This window comes from Falco peregrinus, chromosome 1 (genome assembly GCF_023634155.1).
Source record: "Falco peregrinus isolate bFalPer1 chromosome 1, bFalPer1.pri, whole genome shotgun sequence".
NCBI classification, from domain to species: domain Eukaryota; kingdom Metazoa; phylum Chordata; class Aves; order Falconiformes; family Falconidae; genus Falco; species Falco peregrinus.
The window spans coordinates 121,929,843-121,942,574 of NC_073721.1; the positions used below are offsets into that span (position 1 = coordinate 121,929,843).

General features: G+C 41.3%; 1 long non-coding RNA gene across 1 annotated transcript; it reads right to left on the bottom strand.

The window, feature by feature from the left end:
- Positions 1–208: 208 nt before the first annotated feature.
- LOC114013573 (uncharacterized) lies at positions 209–1,879 on the bottom strand. The gene is made up of 2 exons (XR_003556621.1): positions 1,506–1,879; positions 209–431 (listed from the first exon to the last, which is right to left on the bottom strand). It is a non-coding gene; the product is annotated as an uncharacterized LOC114013573 (long non-coding RNA).
- Between the last annotated feature and the right edge of the window lie 10,853 nt (positions 1,880–12,732).

Below are 12,732 nucleotides of genomic sequence, written 5' to 3' on the forward strand. Positions count from 1 at the left end.
CAAGTCCCCGTCACTGACTGCCAATGGCTCTCCATCACGAGCAGCTGCAACCTTTCCTACCACAACCATGGGTCGCTCTTAGGAAGCAGCTGCCAATCATGTTGTATTGTGTGATGATTTCGTGCTGTGACAAAATATTCCCACCATAGGCTCAGATGAACTCATCAAATATATTCTTTCCTGTAAAATAACAACCTTCACCTCAGTCTCCAAAGGTAAAGAGATCAAGTTTTAATCCACGAGAAACTAAACTTCAGCAGTGTTGAATTTGCTTTGTTCAGAATCAGGTTTTGCAACTCGGAGTGGTTGGTTGTCTTCTTGGTCCTCTTCAGGGCTGGCCCACCAGCCTGGATGACTACCATTGGGTCCGTCCATGATGAATCAAAGTCAGCTAGTGGTTGCAATCTTCCTTATACTTCTGGGGCTTCTTTCTGGAGGAGAGAGTTGTAAATTTAGTTGCCAGTCCTGAAAGATTTTGAAGTAAAAAGTACCAAAACAGTAGTTCAGAAGACTGGAAATGGGTCACCGTTGTCAGAAACATAGACACGGCTAACAAAGCTGAACTATGCTGCAGAGGACACAAAGAGCATTAAGTTAAATACTACAGAAAGCATGAGCTCAAGCAATCTGTGCTACCTGACACACATGAAGTTAAGGAGGACTGCTGTAAGTCCATAAGGTCCAGAGCAAACCAGACTTTTAGCATTGACTTTGGAGCTCCCTGGCCCTATTAACTGTTATCCAGAAGAAAAACCTTTGTGAAAGAGTCTAATATTGTGATAAATATAGAACTTTATCATCTTGTTTTACTTTGTGGACATCATACTGGATGTAAGTAGATAAGAAACTGCATTAAAGCAATTCCTGAATGTCCTTTTTTTTTTTTTTTCCAATAGGAATCACTGTTAGTGTGTAACAATTTATTAACATTAATTACATATACAGTAGCAATATACAGATAATTTGGAATAGCAGAGTAATTGCTGAATATGTGGAAATTTATAAGAAAGAAAATTGGGTCATGTGGAAAAGAAAACTTAGGAAAGGAATAAGGTGGAAAAATGAAATGTAAAGTTATAAGCTGTAAGAGATGGGTGTAACATATTAATCAACGTTGAAGTAAGCATTAAAGAATGGAGAGGCGAGGGGGCTACTGAGGTGCAAGTAGCTGTTCCCGTGACCCACCAGCCCAGGGCACATTGCTAGCCCTGGGGAGGCTTTGCAAGCTAAGGGATCATACTGCACTCATGGCACCCAGGACCTTCACCCATGCTGGTGGCATGGAATAACCAGCCACAAATTTGGTCCCTCTGAAGTCAAACATGAAAGTGCCAAGTCTGCACACAACCTAGGCAAGCACATCTTTACACATTCCTATGTGCTAAATATAACAGCACAGTGTTTAGAGTCTTTATACTACTCAAGCTACAGTTTGGCTGTCATTGCCTAACTTCAGAAATATCCCATTATTTTCACTTCTCAACCAAATAAGCGATGATGCTCACCTTTATTCTTCCTCTTTTTCTGTGTACGAAGAGATCATGAAAAAGGCAGATCCACGGGAATTTCTTAAATGGCACTGAATATGCTTGCCCAGAAAGACAAGAGATTTCACTGTCAAAACCTGGGGCTATACAGAGAAAAAGAATAAAAAGATTAGGGGAGAGGAGTTTTTGAGGTCTAGAACCAGAGCCTTGTAACAAGGATAGCCCCTTTTGTTCTCGTCTCTTTTAACTTTCTTTTTCCCTCGTAACAGTTGCCCGGTGGTTATGAAGAGCTTCAGTCCTGCATTTCAACTAAGGGGCCCTTCTTTATTCTCTCAGAAGAGAGCTGTCTCAAGAGCACCATGCTAAAGTACTAAGTTATCATCAGGCTGGGGCTTTCGTGCAACTGTTTGTGTGTGTGTGAAACAAGCTCTCAACATGTTAGTAAGAAGCCTTTAACCCAGATTACGCCACCTCTCTTTCTATAGTGTTCTTTTAGGGCAGAGTGTGAAAGGTCACCCTCTCAGGCTGGATAGCAGTACTCAACCAATTACAGTGCACCAGTGTTTCCACAAAAGAGGTTTCGAGCCTACAGCTACAGAAGATTTTACGTGTCTGATTTTTAAAAACACAATTACAAAAGGAGGAGGCTCGCTTATGCCTATTTTGGGGCCCTGAATGATTTTTTTGTTTAAAAAAAAAAAAATCAATTCTGCTTCCTCAAAGAGGTCTGAAAAATGTGGCCGGCCCAGCACCTATGCTATTTAAAGAGCAAAACCTCTAATCCCTCAGGTTCAAGTAGGTGTGATTCAGGAGTCCTGTAGCTACCAGAATAATAGGATGGGTTATCTGAGCATATGAGTAGGCTGGCTTTATGAAAACAATATTTACAGCAAGTGGTATAATGGCTTTGAATTACACCTTGCATTTGCCTCGCTTTCCTGAGACATTGAAAACCGTGGATTTCTTTTGCACGGATACATTTGCAGACCTAATTCACCAACTAAAGTTTCATCATTTTCCTTAATATAAGTTCTTCAGAGGCACGCATGAGAATGAACCAGCAGCCCATGTCCTTCTGCAGTGGAGTTAAGCCGAAGTCAATGCAATGACATCTGCATTGCTCATTGGGTATATCAATAGGGAGCTCACTGCACATGTGGTTAGAGTAACCTTTCCCTGAACATTAGCCAACTTAAAGTCCTAAGGCAGATAGTTCCCCATTTAATGGGGACCTAGTGTCTTCCTTTACTCTGTGTAGCTAAAGGCCTCTTTTTAGTTAGGGAAAAAAATCTCAAATGCTTTTAAATTGTGTGGCTGCATATTCAAAAGACAGGATTTTGGCCATCAGCTCTTCCCAGTTAGTTCTCAGGGAACACCCCATGCTTTCAGCCTAATTGTTAAATAACGTTACAGTGAATATTTCAAAGCTATCTAGGAGTGCTGAGTACCTGCGGCAACCAAATCAAATAGGCAACCTGGAAAATTTCAATCTGGAAGTCTTGTTATTTCTAGTATGTCCATTAGAGTGGCACCTCAGTGCCTGTGTTTAGAATTTTTTTTGTATTTCTCTTTAAGGAAGAAGTGTATTTTCCATTCTCTTTCTTCTGGACCCCTAGAAAACCTGATAAAAGCACAGAAATTGTGTGTCTTTGGTAGAGGAAGGTAAGAACTAGATACACTGAATAAAGCATGATATTCGAATTGGCAGTAAAATATTCCTGGGATCACAAGCTGTAGATGAATTGCTACAATAGCATTTATTTGAAAATTTAGGACAGGAAGAGAAAGTTTTATTGTAGGTCATGTAGAAGACCTGCAAGGTCAAAGAAAACCAAAGACTGCTGCTATTTATGTCAGGGCACAAAACAAAGTCCGTGGGACTCCTGAGAAGCTCCATGGAGATAAGCCACCCATGCCTCAATCTCCTTTGGTGATTCTGGAAAAACTGGTTAAAATTCCTGTACCTCATTGTATGTATCTGCAAAACCATTTCTGATGTAATTCTCAAATGTGTTGTGAGATTTACTTGCCAAGTTTTGGGGATTCTTGAAAGAGAAGAGCCAGGCGACGTTTCACACCATCTCACAGTAGATATATGCAAGATTTTATATGAGCCTATCTACATGCTTTTGTATGGATTCTCCAAAAGATAAAATAAAACAGTACTTGCACATTTCCAGCAATTGTCCAATGTCTTTTTCTCCTCTTCCTCCATTCAATGAACTGTTAAAAGGCCAAGAAGAACTGTTGTGCAGATGATATGAAACTAAAGAACTTGTGGTAGGTGTTACACATTTTGGTACCATCTGTGCTATCTAATCCCAGCCAAAACAATCTCCTGTTCCTATGTAACTCTGAATCTCACTGGAAAAGGGGGGGAGTAGTGTGACTGGCTCAAACCTTCCTGTGTAGGAGTATTATTATCAGTGTTTGCAAATTTTTTCCCTCTTTATAACTACCATAACTCTTCTTTAAAACCCCTCATCTGGCTGCTGGCCTACTATAGAGACTGAGCTCTCTACAGAAAAATGGCTTATGTTGGTTGGTTCACTTCTGGTGTGTTGGAGGGAATCTTCACCCAAGAGCAAATCATCAACTCACACAAAAAGTTCTTGTTTCACTTCCTTACTTTCTCACATCGCCTTGCAGCGTTCTTCACCCTCCTTCAGGTCAGGAACACAGAGAACATCCTGATGACACATTTTGTAGCACAACTTAAGGCAAGTGTTTCCTGGAAATCATTCTGGATTGAAACCACTTGTGGTGGATATTTCCAGACATTGATGGCACTGCAGCATCTCATAAGACCTGAAATTAGTTTGAGGTTTGTTTGGTTCTTTGTTTTGTTTTTAGATTCAATCCATGCTCTGATCTGCTCTCAGGGAGCTTGCTCTTCCCTAAAAGTTTATGGGAAAACCTGTTTGTGCAAGGGGTTCACACATGTACACACATTAGTCATCTTATATGTGACATACACACGATGTTGTCATCGCTGTCAAACATAATAAAAGTAAAGCTAAGACACTTAGCCACATATTGATCTGCTTCTGTATCTCCTGCAGTATACTTAGCATAACAAGGTCTTTCCACAGAGCTCCAACGCGGGGAACAGCATGCTCCCTGCCACTGTTTGCTTTGGAAACAGCAGAGGAAGTATCTCATCTCAAACTTGCCCATTGTTCTGCTACTCTGCTGTTGCCATATAATCCTTGGGAACCTGTGGCCTTCATAAGAAACACAAAAGAGAACCTGATTAGGCTCACCGTTCCTCTTCACAAGGCCAGTTTCTCTTGGAGATATTTTTCTATGGGAGAAATATTTGAAAGGGCCATGCTAAGAAGGGGCAGAGAAAGGAGGCATAGAATTAGGAAATTAAAAATCCACTCAGTCATGAAGTCTATCTCCTGCCCAGTGCAAAATGGTGCTGTATGCCTGGGTTTGTAGTACTGTGGCAACTCCTAGCAATGGCAGTTTCCACAGTGTTCCTTCATAGGTAGAGAGAGAATAACCCTCTTTCCCAGAAGTCTACTTTTTTTTGTTGTCAATAGGTATTTCAGTATCAGTCCAACATACCTGTTCATACTGAAAGCCTGTGCAAAATATTCTGTGTAATTTCATTCATCTACTGATTAAAAGAAATGTTACTGAAAGATAGGAACTCTTGCAAATTACATAAACTTGATAACTGTAAGTGTTAAGACAAACAAAGTTTGCCTCATAATGAAGCAATAGATGTAGCACTGTAGTCTTGCTTTGTGCTTCTGAGCAACAATTTTTTGTGTTTTATTGCCCTTGGAAGATGGCATCTGCAAACTGATTTTTTTTCCCAAATAATCAGCATGTCTCAGACAGAGATGAATATACAGCAACAGAACCTAAAGTGTCTGTTTACTAGTTCTTTACCTTCAACCTACCCTCTCCCCTACAGGTGACTTGTTCTTTTTTTGTCTCTGCACTTCCCACATTACCTGGATCAGATAAATGCATGCTCTCTTTAATCTTATTAAAGCAAAATCCACTCAACTATCTTATAGTTAAGTACAAAATCTTAGCTCCAGAACATTGGTTTTGCCCAGGGATATGGAAGAGATATAAGTGCTTATTCAAGGATAGATTGGTCTCATTGAGACATGTGGCCAACCTGTTAATAAGTTTGTACTATGCAATATTATATGGTCTAACTTCAGGGGAAAAGCTGCTTGCTTTTTTTTTTTTTTTTTTTTATGGTAATCACCCAGTTTGCGGGAACGGAGGTATTTATCGTCCTACCTTTGACTTGTTTTCTTTCTTTGGTGAGTCACAGGAAATATCTGTTTTTTCACCACACCCATCTTTTCAGAAAAGAGGTGAAAAGGATAGACATATACTGTTAATCAAAGATTTAAAATATTATCTCTCCTTTGGTTCATTCACCAGTAATCCTGTGTATAATAAAAGCAGATCAGGTACCTTTAACAAAATGGTATTTCTAAATTACCCCTGGGTAATTCAGAATGGTAGGTATTTTAATCTCTACAATCCCTAGTATGTATCTATTTATTTTCACTGGCTTTTGGCACCCAGCTGGCAAAAATCCAGTCCCCACGGCAAGAGAACTATCAGAAACAATAGGAACTTCAGAGACGAACACAGTCAGTGAAAGAATGATCAAATCAACAATTTATTTTTTTTATTCGGTTTCTGCTGGCATCTAGCTGGCACAGACACACACATCCAGATACACACACACATCAAGTAATATCATGCAAGAAAAAGCGAGGGAAGAGGAAGAGGGAATGAAACTGGAACACAATACATGCAGAGAAATCCCAATAGAGCCACTACATTTTATTCAAGTTTTCTTGTTTTCCCAAGCCTCTCTAACTGGCATTATTCCACTGCAAAGAAGCACAGAAGATAAGAAAAGTTGAATGAGAGCAGCACTGCCCCGATTCCAACATGCGCTCTGTGTGTTTAAAAGTCACTTTGCCATCCTTTTGCCAAGTACTGTGTGTACATGTCTGCATGAGCGAGAGAGTTTATAAGTTTCCTACATCAGGAACATCAGTGACTGTATTTATTAGCTTGTTTACAAACCTCAACAAATCTTTCAAAATTTTATACTGTGTTATAAAGCTTGCCAAGTCAAGTCCCCTAAACTTCACAAATAACATCATAATGGCATAGATAATACAGTTATTCAACTAGTAGAGGATATCAGACCAGCAGGATTTTTCAGGCAGATTGGAGAGTAACATTAAATACAACATCGTCTTGATTAATTGGAGGAATGGTCTCAGATAAACCAACATGTGGTTCAAGAGGGGCCAATGTAAAGTGCAGCATCCTGTAGGGAAGATAAGCAGCGTTTCTGCGGAAGATGATCTAGGAGATACCCTTAGTGACAGACAAGTCATCGACATTAGGATATTGGAGGGGGGAAAAAGGAAAATGTCCTACTGGATCATGTGCAATCTGTAGATGATGCTTCCGAGCATCAGGTACCAGCTGGAGGACTGGGGTCTACCTTTGGCGCTGTAATTCAAAAAAGATTTGTACCAAATAGGAAGGGTCCTCTTTCTACCAGCATGGAAATATTGAGGACTTAAATTTGCTGTCTCAGTAAGAGGAGGAAAGGAATGCTAGCAGCCTTCAAAAAAATAAAAGTAGAAGTAAAGGTGAAAGGAATAAACTATTTTACATGTCCACTCAGGCTAGCAAGATTTGGGGTAGAGATAAAGAAACATTTAAGGAAATCTAATCTGAGTGCTAGGATAGATGACTTAGGGACCTGTGGCACTAGAAAAAAAAAAAAAAAGAAACAGCTAAGTATTGTCCAGACCGTTGCTTATCCTGTCCTAGCACAGAGAAGGTCTAGAACTCCTGGGGTTCTTTCCTGGCTCACTCCTGATGGTTCCATGACCAGATCTAGGAAATGTCAAAATTACAGGTCTCCATTCCTCATTGTCCTCCACACAGCACGAGCTCCAGCTGGGAAGAATTAAGCAGCAAGAAAATTATCTCTGCTCTCTGTTCTGGCACCACAGCAGCTCTCAGAAAAGAGGAGCAGTAAGTTTCAGCAGACGTCCAGCTCAGTCCCAGACAGGACTCATGCTCTTCTCAGTCATAGTATGTATGCAATCTGGTTATACATACAAAAGCTGGCACATATTCAGTGCATGCACTATCTGGAAACTTGGCTACTGAACTCCAGTAAGTTTCCGCTGACCATACACGAACTGGCTTTTTTTTTCTTTTTTTTTTTTTTTTTCCTCTCAGAATCTTCGAAACTGGATGAAAAGTGGGGCAGATTTTCCATAGGGCAGCAAACTGCACAAAGACAGCCACCCTGCCAAGTTTCATTCCCACCCTCCAGAGATGGAAACACTAAATCTTTCCCATTAAATTGGTCTATAATGCACGAGCAGAACAACAAGTTTTTCTGTAACACGCCCGGACAGTTTCACAATTTAAGAGGGAAAAAGTGCTAATTTTTATGCCAGAACTGTAGGATTTCAACCAAAATATTTGAAGTTTAGGTAAGTTAGGATGGAAAACTGAAAAAAAGATCTTATTGAAGGTCAGTGCCACACAATAATTAGAAGGAATAATGTAGCACAAGACTGAGAAGAACTTCCAAGGTCAGTAAACCCAGCTCTCTGCTATGCAACAACATTGTGTAATCCTATTTTTAAATGCACTGAACTCCAAGTTAAAACTAGTTTCATTATTTGCCTTAACTGCACCTATTAGAAGGCTATTCAAGAGTGTCAGCCCTCCACTCACTAGAAATCTTCTTCTAATTTCTAACTTAGATCTTTTCATCGTCAGTTTATCCCATTTGTTTATGTGCCAGCACTGTTTACTAATGTAAATAACTTTTTTTTTCTCACTTCTTTGCTTCTCTGATGTATTTTTAAGGAGAATCATACCCCATATTCAGCAGTACTTCTTGTCCTGCTTACAATATGTAACTTATATGGTGTCTGATGTCTGCTTTGTACCCCAAGGAACCAAAGATACCTAAATTCATGTGTGTATCAGTTCAGGTGCACCCACTGCAGACTGAAGACAAAGCAACAAGCTTACAGAAAAACTCTTTCATATAGGCAAGTTATTTAAAAACTGACCTGCGCAGACCATTTTCTAAAAGTTCAAGTGTTAGCCATTGCACCTGGCTGAGCTCTGTGTGATCTTACTATTTTCCTGTTCCTACAACAGCGTTGACACTTTGTGATGACAGAACTGCTTTTAGTTCTGGCTGTTAAAGAAAGAAAAAGTGAGTCCTTTAGCAAACAGCTTCTGGAAGCAGGAAAAGGACATCAGGAGCTTATCATAAACCTCGTGAAAAGCAATTCTGCTCTGTAAGGCTACGAAGAGAGAATTCTGTATGAGAGAAAACAGACAGGAGGAAGCAAATGGGTATGAGGTATCACTCAGAGCTCCCAGCTCTATCACTGTGTGGTCCAGCCAGGATAGATGTACCGCGCTCTGTTGCAGATAACAGGGGCTCTTTATAGCACAGATGAGAACAATCCTTGAAACACAAAGGGGAAAGAGTTCAAAGAGACTGTGTTTCTTGGAGAACAGAATCCAAACTCCAGCTAAGAGCAAAAGAAGGGCCTGGGCAATCTGGGGACTTTGCAGTGATAGTTTAATTAGACTAGCCTTATCTGTACAAATGTAGCAGCTCTCTGAAAAACTCTGCTTTTTGCTCGTCCCTTAAAACTCTGTCACTCTCGCCAGCACTGGAATAGCCTTTTGCCCAGTAACAGGCACCCAGCCTACAAGCCAGACAACATCTATGCACTAAAACTTGAACAATTTGTTTCTAAATGTGCAGCATTTTTTACATAAAATCAGAACGTGTTCTATAAGTTAGTCGCTGAGTAAGGAGATTCTTTCCAAAAATGCTTGGGAAAACTGTATTTAGCACATATATTTATAAAATATTCTTTTACATATATTGTACCTATCTGTCTGGATTTTCTTTTAAAAAATGTCTTATCACTAATAGTTTAAATACAGTCTTTCAGATTACTTCCCATCATCTCTATTTCATTATCCAACTGAGTGCTCTTATCTAGATATTTAAATGTTTGTTTAAAATTATTAAGATTTCTTTGTAAAGTTTCCAGGGAAAAAACAGAATACCCTTAACTCTACTTTCTCATAGCACAAGAACAAGGGGAAAATCAGTAAAACTGAAAGCAGCGAATGTAGAATTAATAAAAATTCAAGTAGAATGGTAATTTTACCATCAAAGTATATCACTGAGGTCCAACACTTAAAAAACTAGCACATAAGAGCAGGTACCCTCCAGGAATTTGTGGGAAGAATGAAGCTACTGAGCTACCCACAACTAGGAAGGGATGTCACCCTTAGAAGAAAAAGCCACGTATCTCCATTTAAACTAGGAAGCTGAAAGGTAGATCCTGACGCAAAGTCAGACTACAAGAAATGAGCTACTTTAATGAAAATCATATAGAAGTCCTGCCAGGAAACGTCACCTGATTTACCTGGGAATTGCCTTTAACCAGAGACTTGGTGCCACCATCCAGGGACCCAGCACCCCACCCACCCCACCCTCTCCCCGATCCTTCCAAAGTCACAGTCCTTCCTTGCTGCCAGCCACTGAAGGTTAGATCTGTAGCACTGGTGGGGGTTTTGTCCTCAAGTGTGCTTCCCAACCTTGTGAAATTTATAAGCTCTGTGTGTCACTGGGCCTGGTGGATCTCTGTTCTCCTGCAGAGTTTACAAACTCCGATACACATTTCACTCACGGGACTTGCAGGCTTTATACAGTCTGTGTACTGGGGTCTTCAAGTGGTTTTCTTCATTACATAGCTACTGTTTAGTTGTAGACTCTTAATTCCAATGCTTAAAATTCAGATTTCTTTACCCAGTATAGGATTTTCTTAATTATTAACACACCATGATGAATGACTTCAACCTTAAACAAAGAGGCAGCCCTAGAGATATCAAAGGCGGCAGAATCAGCTATCTTTCAAACACCTTAGTTGAATCTGTATGACAGATGATGCTTTAGAAGTGAAAAAGTTTTGACACTTTAGCAAAGGTAAGAATGCTTTATTTTCCAGATTATCATTTGGAAAGGGGAGAGGGAGATCGCTCTCAAGCTTGTCCATCTTTTTCTTGAAGGGGAAGAGGGGTCAGAGTCAGAAACTCCTCTTCACAGACAAAACAGAAAATCCAGGAAGATCCGATGCATTGTGATTAAGCAGGAGAACTATTTGGGGTAAAGTAGAAGGGAAATGGCAGGGCCATGGTAGCGAAGAATAACACGCGACGCACAAGATTACGAAAGAATCACACTCTTGCTCATAAGAAATACCTTCCTACTCCGGGCCGTCCTGTGCATCTGGAGGTGGGAGCAGCCCCAGAAAGGCTCTGCACTGTGCAGACTGACACACTTTTACAGGACGAGGCATTAAAGGCAGCCGGTGGGTGGAAAAGGGCAGCGGCACAGCCGGAGTACCCACCCTTTTTGGAGACCAGGTGAAAGACGTCTGCCAAGGTCAGGCATTCAGTCACCAGGTGGTGTATTTAATTTAAAAGGAGTGTTAACCTTGTTTACACAAAATAACACCAATATGCAGAGAAGCAGTAAATCCATTGTCGTTAAACAGCGGGGAGGCTGGGCTGCGCTGGCAGCCTGCCTGCCGTGAACTCGGCTGGCACCCGCCAGCATCGCCGGCCGCAGCGCCCCAGCCCACGAACGCTGGCAGCCTCTGCAGAACACGCTTTGCGGTATGCCCTTTCTACCCTCCAGTTGACTCTTTACATTCTTGTCAAATATATTTAGAACAAGAGGTGTCCACTTGAAGGGAAACATTTGTTAATCACTTAAATGCAGGAGTCTGGCAGCGCTCCAAGTTTACATTTATAAATATGTAGTATCTGTTTCCAGCTAAACAAGGAACTCCTGACCCCCCTCACCCGCAATCCAGCAAATATATATACATGTACAGGAGAGGAACTTGCAAGGGTTTGGGGGTGGGGAGACGCTGGAAATGATGAACAGAACCAGCTTGGCTGAGGCAGGACCAGTTCACCCCCCAACACGGACACCCCCCCTCCCCATCAATTTGTTCTCCGCCTTTGTCTGCAAGTGATGTAGATAACAGCGCAGAAAGAGGATGATGTATCTTTAAGTAATGAACAGATTAAAGTTAAATTCCTGTTGACCGAGACAGTTGTGTTGACATTCCTGTTGTTTACAGGCAGCTGTCTCTACTAATGACACTTTGATAACTGGAGTGAGGCTGCTGTTGGGCAGGGGGATGGGGGCAGGCAGAGTCAGCAGGGTTAAAGAATGCTCCGTTTAAAACCCGGTCATCCAATTAAACATTAAAGCTGGATCAGAGATCGTCGGCAGCGGTGCTATTCGGGAAGGGAAAATTCTGGGCTTCTTTTTTAACTTATGCTCAGATTATGTGGTTTAGAGGTCAGCCTGCCCCAGTTTGCTAGAGGATGCAGAAGATTCCAAGAGTACTTAAAATAAGCCAGAAAGCAGTAAACTCCGTCAAGCCATCCGTGCGCTGCCATGACACGGGCAAGCACACACACAGTTGCTGGCAGCCAGTTGGGACTGGGGTCACACAGAGGTCCTGCGGGACAACCTCCCTCTCCCGTGGCTTTTCAAATAAGCAGCAAGAGAGAGAAAAGATCTACGAGCATCCCACCATGGCATCACAATTTCTGTGATCTGCCATCTCTGCACTGCTCTGAAATTCAACTGCTTTGCAGGGCACTCTCTGTGGCTGGACTCTTGTTTACCACTTGCTCTTAAATTAATATGTTTACCATTAACAGCTCCCCTATTTGGCTGTGGGCTTCTCACGAGCAAGGGCTAAACTGAAATCCTGGAGCCTGTTCCTGAAGTCTTTGCTCTGGTCAGATTCTCAAGGGAAACCCATAAAGCTCAAGATCTACCAGCTGATAAATTTTAAACGTGTAAACAGTCTAGTAGATCTCCTCCTCTGGTGAAAATTGAACAGATGCTTAAGCATTCTACCAAATCACTGCCCAAAGAAAATAACACAGCCCCTCACCCTGGGTGAGACATCAGCCCCAACTGCCTTTGTATCAGCAAGGTTTAGTCCTACTCAGACCTAGAAAGTAGCTCTTCAGATGCTGAAGGCACCTGGCATTACGCTACTGCTTCAAAGTTTCCAGCACTTCAGAGGACCGGTCAAAATGCAGATACTTCTTTCCCATCTTTTTGTTAATGAAGCCTAAATTT